A 19001-nucleotide genomic window follows, 5' to 3' on the forward strand; every position below is an offset into this window, starting at 1 on the left:
TGGCAATAATGAAGTACTTTCAAAATATTGTTAGGGTCGGATATTTTTTTTGTTAGAATTTATTTTTGTTAATCAAGACTTTAAGGGTCGGATATGAATTGTCACTTTGTTGTGAAACCCAATCAAAACCAGTTAAGAAAAAGAGATCTTCAATATCAATTCATGACATTATTAGAAATAAATTGGAAATAATACTTTCAACAATACTCGAATACCATTGGAATATGAATTGTCACTATAAGTGCAATATTAAAAGACCAAATGAATAAATACATATCTTGGGAAAAATAGTGATCTTGTAAGAGAAATAGAAAAACATAATTTCTTCGCACTAATTTCATTCTAATTTCATATTATTATTTTTTTCATTACAATGTCAAAATTCTTAGAAAAGACGGATTCTGTACGGTAATTTTATCATTTATTACAAGTATTTTCATATTTTCTCTTTGTAAAAAATTGTATTGAAAAAAATTTAATAGTAATAATAATATCGTTTAACTAGAGAGGTTTAAAAATAGTTTGAGGTACACAAAATTGCCATTTTAACATTTTCATCAATAGTGGAAAAAATAGAAGAAAGCAATATTTTACATAGTTGTCAGCATTCACATGAAATCAATATAAAGACTATAGTTCAGAATACGAAAAGTATAAATTCAATATTGTAGATTGTAGAAATACCTTCATGAAAGTTGTAGTGATGATGTATATTCAAGCCCCAGCCACCAATATCTGAGATGTCGACATCAAAACCTTGCAAAAGTGCGGTCTGTGTTTCCCAAATTACTTGTGAACAAGTGGAATGTTGGTAGCCAACTGAAATTCGGGCTACAGCTACCCCGTAAACCTATGAAACCAGAAAAATTAATATCATATTTTGAAATGAAATTACAAATATAAAATTACATTGAAATATATAAATCAATAAAGCACAAAATATAATAAAAAAGTCATTGGCAAATAATATATGAAAATTCGTGGTATGCTCAGTCTGCATACATATGTCATAATTAATATTAATATATTATTTACTTCTATTAAATTTTCTTCTCATCTCAAAACTAATTATAAATTGAGTCAAAAGAATTATTTGAAAATATTGATTTTTTGGAAATAGTATGTCAAAAAACACTTATCAAAGATAATAAAAGTCAATAAGTTTCAACTAAATTTGCTAGCAACAACACAAAATTTATCGTCAAGGTAGAAAAGCATTTATAAATCTTTTAGAAAACTATCAAAACATTATTAGTCTATATGCAATGGAATAATTTTTAGGTCATATATTGAATTTTATATATTACGTTACAAAAACTTATCAATATGGTTACAATATTACAAAAATTAAAGCCTCATCATATTCGGTATATTCATATTAACTCCAATATAATTAACCCCTTCGCTACGACATTGTTTTTCGCAGGAGTGACGCTGCTGTACGGAATGGCGTGCCGCCCAGTTAGGCATTTGGACGTATCAGACACACAACGTTTTTTTAATTATCAATCAAATTTATTAGAAAATTAAAAAGTACACTTTTAAGAACTAGAAATTTCATTTAAAAAAATTGAATCCTCAATAAATTATACAGAATGATAAATATTGAAGAGCAGGTGGGAACAATGAATGTCGCCTATAGTCGTCATGTGAATGCCGTGTATAGGCGACACTGGTAACAGGTTATCAATTTTTATACAAACCTTTTGCTTATATACATTTCGTTTCGACCAGGCGAATGTATGAGTAAGATCTGGATCAGCCTCGTATGTTTTAACATGAAGAGATCCTTCGATCTCGACACCAACGTGCACGTGAGTCAATGTGCTAGGAATTCTTGGTCCAGTTAACAGCATCCTAACAGCACTCAGATACCCAGCAGCACTGGATGATTGATAAGTGAGATGCAGACCAGAACCAGGAATGGGTATCGACTCTTGCACAATCTGAAGCCAAATATAGAAAAAAATTGTACAATATTTGAAATATGCATATCGCATTTTGACTATCATATAAACCTCTTACAAAAATAGAATACATAAATTGTAATAAATGAAATTTGCGATAATGGATTCTGAGATAATAAAATTACCAGCTATTCTATGAGAATACTCCGATTATTAGTAGTAATAATAAGACTAATTCGTAAACAGGTGGCTAATTAAATTCATTGAAAAAAGTTTTACGATACTTCTCTGAACGACCTTCATTTCGTAAATGAATAAATTTAAGTAGCATAAGAACGAAATCTAAACCAGCTCATAAACGGAGGACTACAAACAACAGTCTAAATAAGTATTTTATATTCAAAATCTAAAATTTTTGATAAAATAAGAAAAATATATACACCCGAAACAAAATAAAGTATCTTTTATGAATATGTTTTGTTTTAGGGTTACTATGGACGAGAACGAGAACTATTGCATAAAATTGATTGATTTGTAATGTATAATAAAATGTATCATAATAACTTATTGAAAACTTTGCGTTCAGATTGTGTTTACATATAATAATTAAAAAATGTAAAATAGATAGATAGCATAATTTTCGAAACTGTAATATATATAAACACTTTTTAATGTTAAAAGAAGTGATGAGACATAAATGGCACATATAATTAAAACTTTACAGGGAAAAAAACAAGGATATAGTCATTGCGACTATTTTTTTATTAATTATTGTTTTAAATTCAATAATAATTATGCTGCTCCTAAAATAAAATATTTGAATTTTGTTTCAAATAAAAAAGTTACACCATAAAGACGCACACCAAATAAATAAAGTTCAACAGAAAGCAAAGTAGTTTAAATAGAAACAAATGTGTTGTAATGTTTATATAAATTTCCGATTTTAATTTTTATGTATATGAAAATCGAACAATTCTCATTCGAATAAAATAAATTTATACAGTTTTTAAAGATTTTAACATATGTGAAAAATCAGAGAATGTGAACGTGTTTTGAGCTTTGTTGCAAGAATATTGAATAAAATTACTATTAGAATTGTTGTAAAAAAATAGTTCTAGCAATACTGTAATTCCAGTCTGATGAGAGTACATATTTGATATATGTACTAATGCGGATCAAAAAAATAAAAGCAATATGACAATGGGCAAAAAATGAGTTAGAAAAATTATAAACTAAATATACACCGAGTTGGTTAAAAAAAGATCTACTTCTAAACATATACCAAAACGATTCAATGAGCACAAAATTTCAGATCAATTAAATTAAGCTTAAACTAATCAATCTGATTGTTTAAAAAAACATAAATAATAATTTGAAATTTATTCATTACAGTTACTTAACTTAATTAAAAATACTAGTAAAATAATAAATTAATTTTATGCCAAATATGTGTCATCATAATCAATCTTCCTAAAAACAGTAAATACTTTGTGTTATTAAAGATGATAAAAACTCATTATTAAAATATATTCGAAAAAAATATTCAATAAAGCTAAAAAAATGTAATTTAAAACATGCAAAGAAATAAATAGTGGTGCCAAGAGTAAACGCTATTGACGTGGTTCTGATAAATATTCAGATTTATTTTCATGTCAGGGTGCTTAAACAAACAATTAAGTCAAATGTAAAAGTTTATTCGAAAATAATGAAATTTATTTAATATTAATTTATTTATTTTATCAAGACAAGGAAGCGTCTTCAAACACAACAGATTAGATGGCTTCAGTCTTCTGAAGTCTTCTGAAATAATTCGAATACTAAAATTTATATCACAAAATTGAGCAAACATAAAAATGAAATTGATATATAATAAACCACACAATCTTACAATGTTGCTAGCAAGTTATAATATCTCTCTTTTACAACTGTAAATTCGAAAATATGAAGTGTCATTACAATATTGCATAAAAACGTATTTGAAAAACAAGTCAAGATTCTTGGATAATTTTATATATTTTACAACACTGGTTTTGAAATTGCCAAATACTTAATTAAAATATAAGCAGATATTTGATAATACCAAAAAATATTCTAGGTTGAGCTACATTAAACTTTGAATTTCTATGTTTCTATAAAAGTGTAACTTGTAATTAGTGCAAAATTATTCTACGAGTCATGTGCTTTCATCAATAATTAAACTTTGAAATACATAGAGAGTGATTTTCTTATTGTGCTCACTTCGAAGTTATCATTCCGATACAACTCGTCTCTTGGAGTGAATCCGAGCGGAGTTGTATCGGAGATTTTGACATATCCGACTTACCTAAACTGGTGTTAAATCTGTTTTGTAATTGTAAATTTTGTAATTATATAAAAGTAATAGTATGCTAATGGAACTACATGAGTCATTATATACAATTATTTCTCAAAATAAAAATAATAAGAGAATGTGAGGTATTTATTTTTCGCAAAAAACCTTATACATATATTAATAAAGATTTGTTCTTATTTCATACATAAAGTTTACAGTATTCATTTTATATGAATATAAAAAAAATTCAAGAAATTCTATTATTTCTCTTCAAAAATAATTATAAAATCGATTCAGATTCTCAAGTTTTCGTTTTTTTCTTTGATCATTATTGCAAAAAATATAATCTATTGTATTCACAAAAATTTGTACAAGACAACATTTATTGTTTTTTTTTTTAATTATTATTTTATTGACATTTATTCATTCTTATTCATTGTTTGGTGCCTAGTTGACTCTTTATAGCAGAAGAATTACCCTAATATTTCTGAAAAATTTCCGAAAAGAAATGTATAAAATAATAATTTTTGTAATAAAATAAACAAAAATTTCTGAACTGTTTGTGAACGTTTTCCAAATACTTAATAAATCTTTATACGTATGAACAACACGCTATAGAGCACATTTGTGTCAAATATTAGATTTTGAAGGTGTCGGAGTTGTTAAGTGGATATAACTCCTTTCCGAAGCGGAGTGAAATTCTAACCGAACGCGGATATGATAAGCCCATCTTTAGTGAATTTTATGACATATTACATAATATATTTTCTGAATTAAAAAAAAACATGAACATATGAGGATTTAAAATGGATTTCCTAATATATAACGGATAAATAGTGCGAGTAAAATTAAAATGTCTGAATAAATGTATTTTAAAATAATCATTATGACTGAATTCAATTAAATTAACGGCAAATCAAAAAGTTATTGTGAGATTCCTCATGCATATTATCGGCCATATTTTATGAATACAAATAAGATGCTCATATTTGTTCCAAACTAAAGACAAACTACTAAATATACGAGTTAAACAACTGAAACACAGTTTAAAATATCAAAAGATATGCAATTTAAAAAAAATCAGTCATTTAAACTAAATTCAATTAAATTAACGGCAAATGAAAAACTTTGTAAAATTTCTTATGTATTATATAATCAATTAGATAATTATATAAATTCACAACACAACAAGCTGATATTTTATTTAAGCTAAGGACAGATTATTAAACATAAGAATTTAAGATCTGAAACAAAAAGTTAAAATTTTCAAAGATATAAAGTTTATATTATAAACTTTAAAATATTTTTAAGAGCAGTTTTTTCTACTGAATTCAATTAAATTAACGACAAATCAAAAAGTTAACGAAATACGTCCGTTGCATGTCAGGAATTAGATTAATTTTATAAATTCAGAGCCAAAAAATCTGATATTTATTTCAAACTAAGGACATATTTCTGAGTATGTGAGATAAATAAACCGAATTAAAAATTAAAATATCCGAATGTGTGTATTTCAAAAGAACCAACTAAATTAAAAAATTCATAATATTGTTGACTAAAAAAAGAATATATGGTGCGCAATATACTTATATCCAATCCAATAACATAAAATCGATTGATAAGGTGTATAAGACTAATGCACTCGTATACAAAGTCAATAAAATAATAAAAAAATGTAACGCAATTCAATTATATGAATAATCAAAAAGTTACTCTCCTATGCATATTGTGAACCAATATATTTATTTTGTAAAATCAGAGAATCAAAAGGCAATTATTGCAAACTAAGACCAGATTATTAAATATATGAGATAAATGACTACAGCAAAAAGTTAAAATATACGAGGATATACATTTTAAAATATATTGTAAATCGCAGAATTTTTAACTCAATTCAATTCAATTAACGGCTAATCAAAATGTTATTGTAAGGTTACTTTTGCTTATCATACATTCAGACATATTTGACATATTTCATAAATTCAGAGATTCAAAAAAGCTGAGCTTTATATCAGTAGATTACTAAATTACAAATAACTCGAGTATATTTGAAAATAATTATTTTAAAAGTTGTTTTTCCAACGAATCAAATCAACTGTAAATCAGAAAGTTCAGATAAATTCGGAGAATCAAGAGACATATATGCAAAGTAAGAAATGATTGATAAAGATACAAGTTAAATAACTGTAACAAAAAATTAACATATCTAATGTTATTTATTTCAAAATAATCAGCGAATAACGTTAGTTTTATATGAATGTAGTAATAACAAATCAAAAGAATACTGTATGACTGTTATGCATATTGTAAACAAATGCTCATTTTATGAATTCGAAAAAATGATAAATTCATTTCAAATTAATAATAGATTATTATAAATATGAGTTGAATAACTTAAACAAAAATTTAAAATAAGCGAAGGTATGTATTTTCAAATATACACCATAAAAGGTATTTAAAATAAATTCAACTGATTTAATTGCAAGCCAAAAAGTTACTGTAAGACTACTATGATGAATTCAAACCATTAAACACATTATTTTATAAATTCAGAAAATCAAAGGACATATATTTGTTTTAAATTAAGGGTTTCTAAAGATTAGGTAATATATGAGCAAAATAACTCGAAAAAGAAGCTAAAATATTTTATAATAATCAGAATCGTAGTATTTGTAACTAATTTAATGAAATTATTCACTCAATTATTCAATTCAATTTTTAATTAAATAGCAATTGCTTATTGTAATACTGCAAAATAAGTTATCATCAAAGTAATATTTTATGAGAAACATCTTGCTTCCCACTGGTTAAGTTAACAAAGAAAACTAAACTACTATCAAATTTTTGGTATATTACAATTGATGCACAAAAACAAAAACGTTAGATGGTGGCAGCCGAGTCAAAAATAACAATATTGCAAAAATTTGAAAATAAAAGTTTAAAATGAATTAAAAACAAACTCAAATGTGTTCCTAGGGCTGTTACACAATGATGTGTAAGACACCACAATTAAACAACAAATCAGTTTATTTCCTATCAAATGCAAGAAACAAAAAAAACTGGCAAATGATTTGCTTAAAAATAATCTGTTCAAGCATCTGAAGAGACGAGTATAGTAAAGTCCCAGTTTATTCTCTACCAAAAAAAACAACTGACAAATAATTTGTTCAAAAATAACTCGTTTAACCATCCGAAGAGACGAGCATGCTATTCTAAAGACGAGCATAATATTCTAAATAATATCCTTCAAATTGTATCATATAGTAAAGAGCGGGTACAATCAGTTATCCTTCTGGCACCATTATATATAAATTGCTACAAAATGTATCATATTAATATAAAGAGTGCAAAAAAGTTTTTTTTCACCTGTGTTTCGGCAAAAACGAGCGATTTTCCAGGTTTTCCTCCAACAGCATGAGGCATCCAAGTGGCCGCTATTCTCGGCCTCAACAATTCGTGATCGTGGGCGGCGCAAGAAGCACCTTGCCCTTGGCCGGGCAGGTAATGTGGCAAACTTAAGAAACTAAAGGCTGGACTAGGTACTGTTGGCGGTATACCGTTTGGTGTTTCTTCGTTTAATTGCATATGGACTAAAATAAACAAAAATAAAATTCTTAGGGATAAAAAATATTTATTAGATTCATACTTCGCACTGTATATCAATTAAAAGAATTGTGAATAACTTCTAGGATAAATACGGGCAAAATGGTATAAATGGTCAAAATGAACTTATTGAAAAATTGGCTAGTTTTATTAACGTTTCCGCGACTGTATAACATGCGGGAAGCCATAATAACAATCCTGTCAGATGTTGATCGTCATTATCACAGTACTATTCGCAGTAATCAGTATAAACGCGTTTTGCAACCTGAGAAGTTCATTTTTTCATTTATTGATATTCGTAATTATTTCAGCTAAAATCAATTAACAATTATGTCAGCACTAGTGAATAGATCAATTTTATTGCTATAATCAATCAGACGTTTAGTAGATTTTTGTTTATTCATTATTGATCAATTTCAGACAAAATGACATACTTATATATACAATGAACAAAATAACAGTGTTATTTCGACTTGTTTGTGAACTGCTTTCTTAAAAGTTAGCATCTCAGTCCTTACTCTATGTTTACGTCAAATTAAAACATCGACGTTATATGACATTGTGAATGTAAATAAAAGAACATCTAACAAAAAACACAACTGCGTATCATAATCATAATATCAAGCCAACAATTTATATTAGAATATTATAAAACCAGATAAAATTTGTAATTACGTTGAATAAAATCAGTAATTTAAATTATATTTAAAATCGTATTATATTATATAAGCAATCATAAGTGGTCCTTCAGCTAAATTATATACAATATTATAAAAAACACCATATTTGCCATAATGTCCTTAAAATATAGACAAAATGATGTAACATAATAGGTTGCATTTTTCCTTAATAAAAATGTTAGTTCTTAACAAAAATACTATTTTACTGGTAGTCAATGAACCAAAGACAAGTAAAAACTTTTAAATTGCTTATAAAATATCATTCAATAAATAAATACCATTAAAAAATAAAACACCATCACATTTAGTCCGTACTTCACCTACGACTAAAATTACTTCTACAGAATTCATGAAGTTCTTACAAGAAATTTATTAATACAAAATATATCTTTGAAAACGGGGAAAATTGAGATAAAAAATGAGGAAAATTGAGCTTTGCCAAAATAAACAAAATTATTAATATTAAAATTTCCATTTTTGCGATAAGTTGATTTGATAACAGTTAACAGTAAAAAATAACAAACTAATAACAAGGTGTTTTGTAATTTTTAGCAAACATTTGCTAATTATAAACACATTTTCGACATAAAAATTATTATTATGTAGGTATTATAAATACATTGTACAAAAATTGAAAACTATTATACTGTATACTAGTAAAAAGGCCTTCGGGCTATTTAAAACAAGTCGATATACTATATGCATGAAGCGTGTAATTTATATGTTCCCTTTTTTCACGTTTTAAACCAATCAATCGATATGAATTATTAAAAAAAATTATAAATAAAATTTTGTATCTATATATAAGTACATACCAGTAGGTAAAGCTACAATTTGATTCCAGGGCACAAATACAGTTCTGGTCAAAGGTCGGAATGGAGAACGTTGAAATTGCAACGTTACAGCACCTCCTCCATTAACCAAGACGTCGAACCTGATAAATAATTTTATAATAAAAATATCAGTTAATAGATGTCTGATAAAAATAGACTGCATAAACCTTCTGCGCAAACTTGCTAATAATAATGACAAAAAAGTTAATAAAATTTGTTTCGACAATAACTCGAATACATAAAAACTAATCTGCGAATTGTGAGAGAAACTATAAAAAATACTTAAGTACTAATACCTATAACATTTTTTTTTCAAATGCAACAGTTAATGTACCTATTTAACGCGTGGTTACAAATTTAATTGAGCATATAAGAAATATATTAGTCAGCAATAATCAAAAAATTACAAAGTGTGCTATCATAATGCAACTGTGACACGTGTTCATATCCGATATATTCTGGAGAATTTTAAATTTAATAAGTATGATCACATGAAAAAATATTCAATTAATACAATTAGCACAAATTAAAAATAATGCCGTGAAACTTTTATAAAAATATTAATATTTGATTAAGATTAAGATAAAATTTCTATGATGAAAGAGTAATACGTATAAATATTAAAACAAATAATTTATATAAAGTTGAGCAAATAAAAATCAAAATCATTTCTCCTTTTGAAATAAAAGGTAGAGGCTCTGGTAAAAATTACGTATAGTCAATATCGTTAATTTAGAAACTAGAATGGCGTAACATTTCTTAATTTTATGGTGGGTCAAATATTAATACCAAAATTGCATAAATCTTTCTTACGTTTCTTATTAAAATTTAGTGTTGCATTAAAATATATAAGAATTAATGTGTTATATAAAACTTATTAACTAGAAAATTTTATTAATAGTTTCACTGAACACATTCTAAGCAAAAAAAAAATTAGCAATTTTTATAGCCAAAGAAAAAATAATAAAAGTTTCAGAAACGTAGTAGAAATAAGACAACAGTGCCTCTTAAATAATTATGCTTCATTTGCACAAATTGTAGTAAGATAATATTGCTATGTAGATTTGAATTTACTCATAAAATAAGGGCAACTTATAACACACAAAAAAGTAAATTTCAGTTTTGGTCCTTCAAAATATCAAACTAAAACATTTATATAAAGTTGAGCAAATATAAACATGAAACTCATATCTTTTTTTAACATTAAAAGAAAAGGCCAGTGGTAAAAAAGACATTTGTCAATTCATATTCCTCGGGGTGGCATTTAGGTAATATACAATAAACTAATGCTAAAGATCGAAACGAAACCCATCATCAACATTGGTCCTTCGAGCCGGTTCCTAATTATTATTGGGATTAATTGAGTATTTTTAAGAAAAGAAAAGTTGCATTTCTTGGGTATATGATAGAGTCAATATCAATACAAAATTGCGTATTGTATAACTTCTCATGCTTCTCGTTATACAATTTATATTACTACTAAATTTTGATGCATTTTTATATTATAAAATATTTAATATGAAATGAGATATAGACAATTTTTAGTTTCATTGAACATGATAGCAAGCAAAAACTTGTAATGGTTAAAATAAAAATCACCGCTTTTTCAACATGAAACTAAAAATCCGCACTTGAAATTATATAAGCAAATATGGTTAATATAGAAACTAAAATGGCATTACATTTCTTGGTTATATGATGAAGCCAAGATCAATAGCTTATCAATAACTACTTTTCTTAACGTTTGTCATTAAAAACAATATTTCTAAAGGAGTCGTTTTTATTCTTATATTAAAATATTTTTTAAGACATAAGAAGCTATAAAAATCTTAAACACAAAAAAATGTAATACATTTTAGAGCCAAGAAGAAACAAGTTTTTAGAAACCAGAAATAATAAAAGAATAGTGTCTACTAAATAATTATCCTTTTATATGTGGAATAAGACATAATTGCTGTGTATCAAAAAAATGTATTCCAATTAACTCATATGATAGTGACAACTTAGAATATGCAAAAATGGCAATTCCTGCTTTAACCGTCAAAATTTTTAAAGCATAACATTTATATAAAGTTGAGCAAATAAAAAAATTAAAATCATTGCTTCTTTTAACATAGAAGGAAAAAGCCTTGGTAAAAATTATGCATGTCAATTTATATAGCTCATAATAGTAGTCGGTTTATACATATACAATAAACTACTCCGAAAGGGTCTAAACAAACCCCATCCTCGACATAGGTCCTTCGAGCCGGATCCTAATTATTATTAGGTTTAATTAAGTATAATCCGAGAAGAAAAATTCAAAATGGCCCTAAACTTGATGTTTGTGCAGAAATTAATATAGCCTAGATATATTACAAATGAAGAATATAAAGGTTTTTCGTGTTTTTCATTAAAATTCATATTACTAAAATAAATAGTTTTTTTAATTATATTAAAATAGCATGTAAGAAATAATTTGTTATAAAGAACTAATTATCTATAAAATTTTATTAATAGTTTTGTTAACAACATTGAATGCAGACAAATGAAAAATTTTAGGGCCAACGCGAAAAAAATCTAATTTTTGCTCTTAAATGAATTATTTATATGCATATAAAAGCATAATTATTTAAAATAATTATGCTTTTATACACACAATGTTTAAGGGGCGTAGCATAAGTATCTGATATATCAACATACAAAAATATATGAACAAAATTTAAGCTTCTCAACAAAAAACTATTTGTGTCATAAATTGGTTACCCTTATAATAAAGATTTAAAAAAGAAGTAAACTTTGTATTGCAAGCACTACACTGTATAAACCACCATTATTATTTTCTTAAGTATAATGTTCGATATTTCTAATTGTTTTAGTGAACGACTATTTTCCGCAGTATTTTTGGCCAACAAGCCGCCCAAGTATTTGTTATATATTTTTGTAACATATTTTAAAAAAATTTCAATAATTATGCATAAAAATATATTTCAAAATTAAAAAATATTATTATAAAAATCATAATATCAAAATAGAGTTTCAAATAATTTCATTAATTTTGAAGCAAAAGTCGGCATACTGAATGACGTCTATAGGCGACACTAGTACAAAGAGGTCCTCAAGCACATGTCGCCTATAGACGACGCTCGTAGCAAAAAGGTTAATATCAATAAATAAATAAGTTATTAGCTTACCATCCTCCTTGTCGGGTCAATGTGAATCCGAATCTCGAGTCCCTATCAACCGAGACCCTTATTCCGACAATACCAAGACCCTGAGGAGTCACGACTTGACCCCGCATTACGGACACACGGCTGTAATAGTACATACAATATAAATTTAAGTTTCTATGATATTTTTATATAGCAAAGTACCGATGAAAATTACTTGGTACAGCTATGATTGAATCGACATATTAGAATCGAAATTTTTAAAAACACTTAGGTTCTTTTGTAATAAAATCTGATATTGAAGAGCATTTACATCAGAACATTTTTCACATTAAAGACAGAAAGTGGTCAAAAATTTGAATTCAAACGTCTACTTACGTAGCAACTTTTTAAAATCGAATTAACAAAAATTTGAATAGCGTTTTGTTCATTTCTTTCAGAATTATTATAAACTCAATTTTCAAAATAAATTATAGTGAAATATTTTTCAAAATATCTCTATCTGTACCAAACAACGAAAATCGATGGCAATTTTTTAACATTAAGAATGTTGACACTTAAGCATATATTCACAAGCAATAATGTTGTTGTTTAATAATATTAAGTGACTAACTACAGAACCTGATCAAAATGGTATATTAAACAATTTAATATACAGGAGCGTGCTCGATGTTATATGTAAATAATAATATTTACAGAACAAATAATCATTTCAGTTTCCAAAAATAGTTCATATGTTCATAAAAAAATATTTTTATTTACATATGAATATAATTATCCAGGCAAATATTTTAGTAGAATATTTAATTTATATTGTTGAACTTTGAACTCGTGCAGATATAGTTTAAATGCGTGCAAATGCATACTGAGTATTTGATTTCACTTTTATGAATAATATATAACATAGTATTTAAAATATGCAATTCCTTAATATTGAAAAATCAGCGAAGTTAATCCTTACTCAAATTGAAGCAATGTACAAGAGAATTAGTAGGAATATTAATTCAAAACTTATTTTTTAAATTATTTAATAAATTGAAAACCGACTCGATATGTATAACATTTTATATCTAAATTTAAAAATGGTGGCAAGACATGATACGACTGGTTTTACCAATGATGTTTCAAAACCGCATTTAACTATAGTATATGTTGTGCTAAAGTTGTCAGAAAAGTATTTAATTTATTATACTAATATTTTATTACAAATATTGAACATTATAGTTTCTGGTGGTTTGTAAAAAAAAGTAATATAAATTTCATAAAATGGTATCACAAATCTTGAAAAAATAATTTTGTGACCACATTCTGGCAGCAATTGACCTGAGCGCTAGATATTACTCTAAAAAAACCACATTTAAAAAACCAATGGGGATCGAATCATAAAAGTCAATTTCAATCATGTTTGGTTTCAAAATTAGTTTTTATTCGGAAAAATTGAAAATAATATCGTTACAATTATTCAACATCAATTAGCAGCTGTGAAAAATAACCACACAACATTATGGAAAAAGATTTCGATTATGAGATTTTAGCTCTCGACGTATTTCAGTAGATTATACTAAAATTCTAAAATAAACACTAGAAGAAGAAATATTCGACAATTTTCGAATACATATGACCTCAATATACATAATAAAATAACGAACAATATTTCACAAATCGAATCACCGTGCGAATTTAAATAAATCGAATCAAAGGACGAATTTAAATAAATATTTTAAAAATTCATACATTAATAACATTGAACATAAATGATCTAAAAAAAATAATTATTATTTATTGAGAAAAACTTTGTAGTAAAATACAAGTAAAAATTGCCAAACAACAAAATCAATTTAAAATATGTAGATTCATATAAATATAAAATTCCTAGTCTAAATGTAAATCGCCTAAGAATGTTATTATTATTATTGCATTTCGCTATTTAAATACCAATATTTATACTTTCATTCTTAACTTATACATAATTTCTACAGAAACCTATTTGAACCTGGCCAGATCTGTTGGTTACGTAAAATTTTTATTCAAGATTCAAACTTTTAGAAAATATTTTAATATTGAACTTTTGTTTATAATGTACGAACTTTTAGAAAATATTTTAATATTGAACTTTTGTTTATAATGTACTCGTATACATTAAATGAAATACCTTTCCATAGACAACTGATAATAGTGCTTGAACAATATTATGTAGTCAAGATGCAAGTATAAGGCATTATTATACATATGCTATATATACTGGTTGCCTGTATATATATATATATATATATATATATATATATATATATATATACATATGTTGAGTGAGTCCTGGTTAATCAGCTAGGCAGGGCTTGACATTATATATCAGGGCAAGGATAGACAGGATATTTTTTAACAGAGGAGAGAAAGTTGGATAACAATGATAGACGCAGACAACAGGAATTACAAAGGGTCCCATATACATATTGAATTGTTCTGTATTAAGTTTAGTAAAATATAAAAACTTTAAAAATGAATAAATATAGTAACTATTTAAATAAGTGGTGTATCTGTAAACTAAAAACAAAAACTAATAATCATAGACATATATTTGAATCATATACATCCATGAACTACCGCAATGATAGAAAGCATTACATTCAGACATTTGGGCTGTTTGTGAGTTATCTACAATCTAATTGTATGTACAAGCACAACAGATATAGTATAGAAACACATAATTAACGAAACATATTGAGGAATGGAACACAAGCAAACTTTGTAAAAAATTAAATAAAATATAAAATTATGTGACCATTACAATAGTAAGTGTCAACCACTATACGAATAAAATAATAAAATTATCAAAATTATATATTATTAAAAATTCTACTATTATATCAAGACGAACACGCACAAACATAAAATATTTTTGGACAGGATTGCAACACAGATGGAGTATAACACAGTAACACGTAACACGTAGAATATATTAAAATGATTTTGTTTACAAATATTGAATTTATGCAAGATCATATTATCGAAACAAACTTGTGTGTGAAACCAAGCATATGATGTTGCCCGAGAGTCTTGCATAAATCTTGATTTGAATGGCTTATACATTTCTCAAAAATTAACGATAAAATGATTTGTGAATGATGAAAATACCGGCCAATTCTGCCGTAAAATAGTTAGGGAAAGGGTACGTTACTCTACGATTTTTATATAAAATGGTACTAAAAACTGTCAAAATGCTATGAGGTCATTGTAGAAAACCTAACCTACAAACTTCAAAGTTAAACTTTTTGATGTGTCCATAATACATGCAATTAGATTTTCGAGACAATTATGCGGTAACATAGACGATAACATAGCTTTGTTATGGCAACGGTATATGTCTTGCTACTAAAAACTATGAAAATTCTATCTATTTGCTGTACGTTACATACAAAATCACAAATATGTAGTATCATAAAAAAAATTCGGCGAATAGATAGCATTGCCACAGATTTCAGTACCAAGAATGAAGAAAAAGATAGATTTGCCATAAATACGCTATAACATAGGTTAGGTTACCACAAGCAAATACTTAGATACTGTTGACAGTTTTTAGTAACATTTTATATAAAAAATGCACCGTAACGTTTTGCCATAAAACATTGGTCTATTTTACGACAGAATCAAATAATCTAATACTGACAAAAATTGGAATGAAAATTATGGATTACTGATTTTGATTACAGAATCACAGATGTAATGCAGCAGTCATTGTTTTTAGAGAATATGAGAGATGCCAAAAGCCATTCAGTTTGTGATGGGTTTGATTGATTATCTATGCTTGTGAAAGTGGAAGGCGCAAGTTGGTATAAATGTGATCATTTGTATGTGTTTCTAAAGTTCTGTTTAAAATGGTTCAAGAGGAATTTGGGATTTCGTGTTTTGTTTGTGGGGAACACGGGCTGCGACTTACCACGGCGTAAAGGAGTTCCAAAACTCGCTAACGAGTCGGATTGTGAGGTTGAGCAGTCGAGACACGCCAAAACAGCACGAGGAGGACAGAATACAAAGAGACAAGGACAAAAGTTACTAAACACAAATTACCTACTCCACACATCGAATGGCATCGAAAGAAAAAAATATAGCACATTATGATATACTTTACTTCTTTTTATTTTATTTTTTATTTATTTTACTATTTTTTTCATATTTTTCTATGTAGGTTACATTAACAACAAAAATGTAAATGAAAAATCAATATCAATTTTCTCTAGAAAAATAGAGGAGTATTTGTTTGAGAAAAATCGATGATGAATAAAAATAAATAAAAAGCATATTTGTGCAAAAAGTAAGAAATCGTCGACAAGTTTCTATGTGATACCTCAATTCAATTTTCTTACAAAATTTTGTAAATTTTTTTTCGAATAATTTCTCAACTTTTTGCACAGTCTGTGTCACCTCTGAAGTCCGTTTATATCAGTCCGATAGTTCGTGCTTTATTTGCAATATCAAAAACACGAACAGATTTATTTTGGGCAAACACGCACGCCGACATCCTCTCACAGGGAATATAGGATAGGAAAAAATAAATCGTAAATTTATATCAAACACAATGTTTCCCTTGAAATAATTTGTTTTCCCAAAGAAATGTTTTTATATAATTGTATATATTATGTGGCCAATATTCTGCGATAACACAACCGATAACAGAGTTGTTATGGCAACGCCATGTGATGCTTGTTTCTTGGTATTAAAAACTGTGAAATGGTCTATCTAATTGCTGTACAATCAGGCGTTTTACTATCATAAAAACGTATATTATAAATAAATGCGCATCATAAACATACAGTTAAAATAATATTCTTTCTTGATATGTTTATATGTAATTTTTATTAATTTTTACAGTTTTTTTTGCCAAAAAACAAGCATAAAGTATCGTTCCTGTATCACAGAATTGGCCCATATATACATAGATTTTCCATAGACCCTAATAAAAGTATTTAATTTTTTTATAATTGTATAATTATCAAGTTCTAAAAAAAATTGATAATGCCAAGTTTATTACATTATTTCAGAAATAATATTAGATTTATATCTACAATTTACTGAGAATTTATTTTATGTAAAAATGTGGTTTTCAATGTCAGCGTACAATGTCGCACCAATATTTAAAAATTTTCAAAAATAATTTAGTCAAGTATTGCAAAACTACACCGCGGGTATAAAATTACCCTTCAATTTGCATAAGGCAATTTCACTCTAATGAAATTGGTAAAACTCATATAATAAAACGCAAAGAATAAATAAAACGAAGTTATTAAAAATATTTTTAATCGTGTGTGTAAGTATTGTGATTAGCAATTATTAATTCATCTCATTGTAAAATAGTTTGAATCAATGAGATTTCAGGCTCACAGAAGAACAAAATAACCAACACATGATTAACAGACTTCCACAGTTTAAACATTGTAATCACACATATGGGCAGTTAAGTTAGCTAAATTAATAAAAAAAAAATATTTGGGAATAAACAGTACACAGGGATGTTAAGGTCCAGATTTTGGCGAACATGTTATAGCATTCGCTCTAGAATTGCTACTTATCATAACTGCAGTTTGCTTTTATAATTAAAAATATGCTATAAAAGCAAAAACTTTGTAAACAATGTACGCCAAATTGAATAATCCATCTACATTCATATTAGTGGTAGACACTTAAAATTTGGCCATTCCAACAATGGCACTTGTTAATATTTTCATTCAATTGTATCATTATAATTAAAACATTATATTCAAAATAATTCTTTTAATAATATTTAAAATATGATTTCAACCCATTACAATAGTAGGTTTTCATTACCACATCACGAGTTTATTATAAAAAATGTTTGTTTATGTACCAAATAATTTTTAGTGAAGGAAATTAAAGCTAATTTAAAGCGTTTTTGTGTCTGCCACTAATTAATAGATTAGTGCATGTATCTCCAATGATAAGTGTCAATGTTGTTAATAAAATATTAAAAAATTTCAAATAAATTTCTACAAAGTTAATAAATTTTGCCACATTTTAAAAATTTGCATATTGCACTCTTTTTATATTTGAGGTATAATATTGGAGGTACATATTAAAATAAAAATTTAATAAAAAATAGAAATACTAAATGTAATGTGTCTACCATAAACGCAAATGATAAGGCAAGTCATGTGATAATACTATGTTTAGTACAATAATAAAACAAATTAAGCCTTGGAAAAGTAACTATAGAACAAAATACTTTTGAACTATTTTAACCATGTGCAATAGCCATTATTGTAACTAAGTATTCTAACAAGTTTACGCATTATAAAATAAAATATTTAGCAATAAATCGCTATAAACAATTGTTGTTAAAGTGTAGAAAAAATGAAGAATTTTGTTCCATTTTTAGGAATTTAAACAAAAATTAGAAAAATAAAAATAAACAATGTCTTAAATAATGAAATAGCTTATTTTTGATATTGCAAATTCGTGCGACTTCTGAAGCAGTCAATCAAAAACAAATCGGATCTAATAAATGT

This window comes from Ctenocephalides felis, unplaced genomic scaffold (genome assembly GCF_003426905.1).
Source record: "Ctenocephalides felis isolate EL2017-DRISC unplaced genomic scaffold, ASM342690v1 CF-g0.4_SCAFFOLD_03572, whole genome shotgun sequence".
In the NCBI taxonomy this organism is placed as follows: domain Eukaryota; kingdom Metazoa; phylum Arthropoda; class Insecta; order Siphonaptera; family Pulicidae; genus Ctenocephalides; species Ctenocephalides felis.